This window comes from Branchiostoma floridae, chromosome 11 (assembly GCF_000003815.2).
Source record: "Branchiostoma floridae strain S238N-H82 chromosome 11, Bfl_VNyyK, whole genome shotgun sequence".
Lineage (NCBI taxonomy): Eukaryota > Metazoa > Chordata > Leptocardii > Amphioxiformes > Branchiostomatidae > Branchiostoma > Branchiostoma floridae.
Window position 1 is genome coordinate 13,506,034 of NC_049989.1, and position 7,129 is coordinate 13,513,162.

Here is a 7,129-nt window from a genome sequence, read left to right on the forward strand (position 1 = left end):
AAAAACCTCCTTGTAGGATCCCGTATATGACTGAAGCTGAGTTCCGTTGGTTGCGTCGCTGCGGACGATTTGACATAGTGCTAAAAAAATGGCATGGCGTGTGTACAACCCGAACTGAGAACCTAGCACATAGCAAGTTTCCTTGCTGTTTCAGTAGCAGGGTATATTTGTGCAGGGGGGCTACTTCTCCTCGAACACACGGCCCCCATGTTACGTCCACGGGACTTGTACCGTGTTCTAACAGTTGCCAACTAATAGAAACCAGGAGCTCAAAATACATGTGAAACTGCTACCAGTTGAGCTACAGGGACATCCCGAAAAAAATGGCACACGAGGCTATGATTGTTCTTGTCTGACTAGCGGCTTGTGCAGCCTTAGCCCAAGCCTGTTTCCCAGACTGCCAAGTAACTGACATCAAGCGCTGCATTCCCACTGGTCAATCCTTTCAGAAGCATCTATATTACTTCTATTATCTAAACAATCCCTTTGGAAAAACGAAATCGTGTTTCTTATGCACAGGAAAAAAAAGAGAAATTGTTTGACGCGACCACTATTCTGTATAATAGCCCCTGGTTTGCTGTAAGGGGTCATTTCTTTGGGGTATTATCATCAGAGGCACTGAGTCCTTGCAAAAACTCCAGGGTGAAGTATTTGAGCATTGTCGATGGAGGTATCACTGACCTATCGCCGAAGAGCCTGAGTGTATTTCTCAACTTGCACACTGTGTACCTGGACTGTAACAACTTGACTCGCGTCAAAAAGGAGTGGTTTACTTCGCTGAGATCTCCGGGTGCCTTGATCGTTTTGTCGTTGTCACACAACAGGATAGCAAACATTGAACCAGGAAGCTTCGCAAATATGAACGCTCTAGAAAGCTTGATACTTGAACACAACCTGTTACGGTCCGTAAGTTCAGACTGGTTCCGCGGGTTGTTCAACTTACAGTGAGCTTTTCTTGGGTTCAAACCGACTTCAGACCCTCCATACAACGACGTTTGCGTCGCTTACCAATCTCAACTTCCTGGGAATGTACCAAAATGATTTGTTGTGCATTCCGAAAGCATTCCGTTGGCCAAACCCAACGCTAATATACAGTCTTGGTGGGAACATTCTCTTTCAAACACAGCTTGGTCAACCTCCCGTCACAGTGAAATGGAAAGCCGGGTTGTTGCCTGATTTGTCTTTCTTGACAGTTACAGTGGGAAGCTTGAGTATCTGCTCGACACGCAATACTACTACTGAGGAATATCACGTGTGGCTGGCCATGAGTCATGTGAAACCCATGGTTTCCCCTAACTCCCAAACGTTTCTTTGCAGCGACGATACAACAGACCAGGTATACCGATCCCCCTTCGTCTTCATGTCCCACAACACAAACGCAACTTTCACAGAAAATGAAAACAACGTCGTCCAATGGTGTAAACGGTTTTGGCTCGGCGAAGGCACATCTCGTTTGGAGACCTGTCAGCCAGCGACATTTCTAGGTACACTCTACAACTTGCTGCCTTTGTGAAGAAGAAGGACAACTTAAAATTGACAAGTCTTGGTGCTGTTGTGCTGAATTCTGTCAAAGATCAGGTTCTGATAGTGAATTGGTTAACGTGACATGTGTTCTGGTTGGTGGGAAGAAGCTGGTTAGGACATTCCTCATCACACCGAACAAACGACGGTCAGATGCCGCCATGTGCAAAGCTACACGAGAAGACAGTCTCAGCAACAAGACTACCAACACGACAACTACTCAAACGAACAACACGATGGCAACGCGACCGCTACCAGAACGAGCTCAATACCTCGTGCTGATGACGCTTCAATCATAGCGCTCATTGTTACAGGTGGTATCATTCTGAGCGTGGTGGGGGTGGTCTACCTAGTAAACAAGTGGTGCCCGTGTTTTCGGAACAACCAGACGACAACTGAGGATGATGCAGGAAACTACTGTGAGATACCAGATGACGCCGTAGATCCAGAATCCAAGCCCATCTCGTCTATCAGTCGATGGGTCATCCCGACCGGGACTACCAACAATGTGACCGCCGAGGTATGCGTGAGGGACCCCGCACAAATCTCGAACACTCCGGCCGCCAATGGTCGCAAAGCTTCCGAGCCCGAATCAGCTAAAGACGATAACCACACGTACTGGGAAATTCCAGACGACTATTTCAACTTCAATAACCCTAGATATCGGCGGAGTTCGCTGCCCACGACGGAGACGATAGAAGACCACCTCTATTGGCAGATACCGGACGCCACTACTTCAACTACCAGAACGTCGCAAGACAGGTGAGATGGCTCCCATCCTCACTTTCTCTGGCGCACGACGTGAAGTATGAAAACGTGGGCCAATACAAAAACGTCGGACACTTGCGGCGGCACACCTGTAAACCTGGTGCTAAAGACAATGACGATGAGAACACCACTTTCGTCTCAGCGGAAGCAGAGGTGGGTCTTCATGAGTCCACAGGGAAAGCTGCCCAACATCCACCCTGTAGAAATCCCGTCCGTTTCTGTAAACCTCTAAACTACTCGGGAAGGAAGGGGGAGTTGAGGAAGGAGACCGACGCCATTGCGTATGGAAGAGCGTATGAAGTGAGGGAACAGAAGTTTTGCGACATGGTCTCAAGAGGGGCGTATGGCACGAAGGCAAGGGCTTCTACTGTAAGGTCCAAGGATGAGTGGCCACTTATGAAGCCTGGAGAAATGACTTTCACCACAAATACAACACGTTTTACCAAGCCGCAGACCAGGCTGTTCCCTTGAGGAACACCTGGAAAGGAGAACGCGTGCATGAGGAGACCAGGTGTGTTCCAGGTATACCGGTGGAGTCTTGAAGAAACACAAGGAATGTGGCGCACAAGGGCGTGTTTACAAGTCTTGGAGCCTACACACCACCCAGCAGTTGACTGACGGAACAAAAGAAGTACTAGTGTCGGCACTATTGGTACCTATTCGCCGTCACAGTGTGTAAAAAGGATAGAGTATGTCAACTATTCAGCCCTAGTAATGCCACTATCGTTTTCGCACCTGTGCCCGCAGAGGATGTAGCCCCTACTGGCTCTTAAGCCAAATTTGTCCCAATAGACCAAATTTCTACAGTCAAACTTCGAATTAAGTCCGCCCCGAAACTTTCAGTCGCCATAGACACATGTCAACGAAGACGGCATGTCTATCGCGGCATGCTACAACCCGAAGTTGAGGACGCAAGTTTTCAGATGGACAATTAGGTCCGGAGTCCGTTCGTCCTCTGGACCTGAAACGTACCTGTACCTGAACTTTCTGTACCGGTACCCCCCCCCCCCCCCCCCTGGTGGTGACCACTGAGAACTTGAATAGCCTCGGCATCTAGAAATAGTCTTGCACTGAGCACGTTACCAAATTTTAGGCAAAAAAGGATGTTCACTTACATTAATACAACACCACTGGCTTTATGGTATAGAACAGAGGACAGTCAGCAATGTTCGGAGCTGTTTGAAATTTTAGGGATCGAGAAAAATATAACTGTTCTTTTGTGTGCATTATGGCGTCCTAAACATCGCAAAAAATGGGTAAGGGGAGGGGAATGCGCTAGTAATATCAGGGAATGGGCGGGCATGATTAAGTGGAACACTATTAAAAAACAGAAAACTGAGAAGGGCAGGTAAAACTGGTTGCCAGATCTTCTGTAGTGTCCCAACGTCAAATAGTTAGACCATGGGATCTGAGCGAAATAAACTCCCATTTGTAAGCTTCCTCCTCCGACCAATCTCATTCTCTCAGAAATGAAAAACGACAAAAAGTGACCTGCCATCTATATATTTGTCAAACATGGCAGGTAGAGTTAATCAAGAGCCGCTATAAACTCCCTAGCTGGCTGCTAAATCCCCAGAGCGCTGATCTAAGTCGGCGGGCTTAACACCCTGAGCTGCCGAACAAATTGTCTGCTGACCCCGTTGGAGAAGTCTACCACTCAGGGTAACTTGGAATGGACTTGCTGACATACAGAGGCGAGTATGGAGGCGATTTACAATTTTGGTGACCATTTTAGATTTTCTAACCGAATGTCAAATAACCAAAGCTAATCTCCAACTACTGGGCAAGACGTTCCTATGGCAACGGAAGGGTTTCAGCTATAGTATATATATATATATGTGTGTATATATACGGTTTTGCCATTGGGCATCTACTTGTAGAATAGCTTTGTTTATTTGTAGCCTGGAGTCCGCCTCACTGTTAGCTTTAATTGGTCCGCTCCCGAAGGTCGTCAAACAAGTTTAATTGACCTTCGGTTCGGAAATTGAAAATCTCCAACAAAATCTAAAAGACCCGTAATTTAAATCGCCTCTAAGATCGAAATTGCTACTCTCCCAGCAGAGGTTAGGCTCCGGATATTTTTTAACGTTTTTAGTCGTTTTTATCGGGCTTTCTATTTTGTATCTTATCTTGCTGTGTCAAAACCTGGCTGGCGGACTTCAAGAAAAATGGCAAAATAGAAAGCCCGATAAAAACGACTAAAAAAAAGTGTGGCAATGAAAAAGCATTGCCATGGCGACGGTAATATTGTTTGACTTATATACATTGTATCTTGATAGAGATGATTGAGGAATTGTATGCTTGGTAAGTCATGATGATGTTCCGGGCTGTATGTGCTAGTGTCTTAGTGTCGCGATACGTTGGCTTAATGTGCTGTGTAGTATGATGTTGTTGATACACAAGTTAAATATTACCATAAAGAAATATCAATACAATTAAACGACGTTGAAATTAAAAAGATTATTTCAAGCATGTTACATGTTACATTGATATTGTGCAATAATCTGCGCCTGGCCAGATAAGTGTTGGATTTCGGGTAATCCATTTTATGGCAGCGGTTTCAAGGAATCAAGGCATCTGGCCAATGCTGCAATGTTGATGTAGGTATATGAATAAGCCATTGTATAACATCTGCTCAAAGATCAAGAGCTGAACGACCTTCTGTGACATACAGGGAGATAGAGAGATACAACCAAGTTACGGTAGGTTGGTTCTTTTGGTTAAAAACTTCTCGGTTCAGTTGAAATACGGGTCAAAGATATGTGCGTTTCGTGGATCTTTTTCCCTGGGAGCCAGCCGGGATCGAGCCTGGTTATCACACCGCAGCCCAATCTCAATATCTATCGTGCAGGGGTCTGGCAGGATGACTGTAGAAAGGCTCTCCAAGGCCCTTGCTCAGAGGGAAGAGAACCTATAGGATTGATGACCACCCCAGGTAGCCAGCTACAACACACCACAGTTTGTCAGCAGGCTATTGCAGTAGCGAATCAGGGACTAGATAGGGCTCAAGGGTGTATTGAGCTATTTTTCAAAATAACAACAGAACTTTGTAAGGTCCACCTGCCCTTTCCCCGAAAAGCGTAGCGACAACTCCTTCCGGCTTAAACTCCCCCGGAGCGCTAATGTGAGATCGGCGGGCTGATCTGCCTTGGTAAGGGCTGGGGGAACATAGTTTATATATATGAGGTAAATTTGGGCCCCTCGATATGTCGACACAAATCTAAATCCGAACAGAGGACAGATGGACAAGGAATTGAGTACTATCCTGAGATGCTTGCGAGAGGAAGGGTCTAAATACAGAGCACACCATATGCTCTCACTCGAGTTTAGCCAAGCGGGGAGTTGAAGGACGAGCCCGGAGCCCTGAACTACAGGATATAGGAGACGGGTAGTGATTCAAAAAAAGAAAGCGTGAAATAGAGAAGGTGTCCGCACAGTCATACACTTGGTCAACTTGCCACTGTTCAGACCTTTGGAATTGGCCCGGATATATCGTATTCTCATTAATTCTGGAATTGACCTCCTATTTTGCATAATTTGTATTTCATTTTGTACAACATTGTCTAAGCTACATACAGACCAAAAATCATGAAAATCCGTTATTTCTTTCTTGAGTAATCGTCTTCGGAAAGTTTTGACAAAAATTACTTGCAATTTCAACACAAATCGCTGGGGGCCCAAACGTATGCCCTTCTTTCCTAGCACAAGAGCTATCTACCAACCATCAATCGTAACCACGGCTTATTCAGAACACGAGATATAAAAAGATTAAGTTCCGCTGCAGTTCCAAGCGAAGCCGTTAGGGGCCGAAGATGTAATTATACCTAGGTGTTACGTTAACAACTGGGCTGAAGTGGGGTATTCATGTTAACAAAATAACAACCAAGGCTAAACAGACATTGGGAGCTGATCAAACGTAACTTGTGGGCATGCCCAGCCAGGGTAAAATCACTTGCATACACGTCACTGGTAAAGACCTATCCTTGAATATGCTGCAACAGTATGGGATCCGTATACAAACAAAGACAAAGATAAACTTGAAAGGGTACAGAATTCCAGATTCTGTACAAACAACTACAACATGGATGCTAGTGTTACCAAAAAGGGTACAGAATTCCAGATTCTGTACAAACAACTACAACATGGATGCTAGTGTTACCAAAATGAAAACAGATCTACAGTGGAGCTGGTGGACGTACCGACTGATAAGTATCTAATACCAGCTCAAAAAAGAACAAGAAACAGTCATGCCTTCAGGTACCAGAGATTCCAACCTAGGATCGATGTGTTCAAAAATTCGTATTTTCCCAGAACTATCGTAGATTGGAATTTTTATATCACCAAGCACACTAGGGGCATCTTCTCTGGATAGTTTTAAAGGACGCTTGCAGATAGATGTGCAAAAGTTAGGTGTGACGGATCGTTCAGTGTAATATAACCAGCTGCTGCCGCACCGCGTGCCTGCGAAGTTGGTGTGTTACGCCGAATGGCGGTTATACTGGCTATATAGATACAGATACAGAACTATTTCCGTTTTTGTCACACCCCACCAACACACCAAAATTATTCACCATTCAGCAACAGTTCTTAAGTTATCTTGAGTTGACACAATCACAGACATACATACACAGGTGAAAATATTACACCCATAAATATTTCAAAGGGTAATAAAGCTGCTTGTCGCCATGTAAACAACACGTTTCGTAGCATGAACATGAACATACTATTACCCAGTATTTGTGTCTTATTTATTATATTTCAGCCATACCATAGGTATGGTGAAATATATTGTATTCGTAATGTTTCTTTCTTTCTTTCTTTCTAGAAGGGTAATCTAACA

General features: G+C 45.0%; 1 protein-coding gene across 2 annotated transcripts in view; it reads right to left on the minus strand.

The window, feature by feature from the left end:
* Positions 1-7,129, minus strand: part of LOC118426514 (coiled-coil domain-containing protein 157-like) — a 1,184,186-nt gene that overhangs the window by 780,158 nt on the left and 396,899 nt on the right. The window lies entirely within an intron of this gene.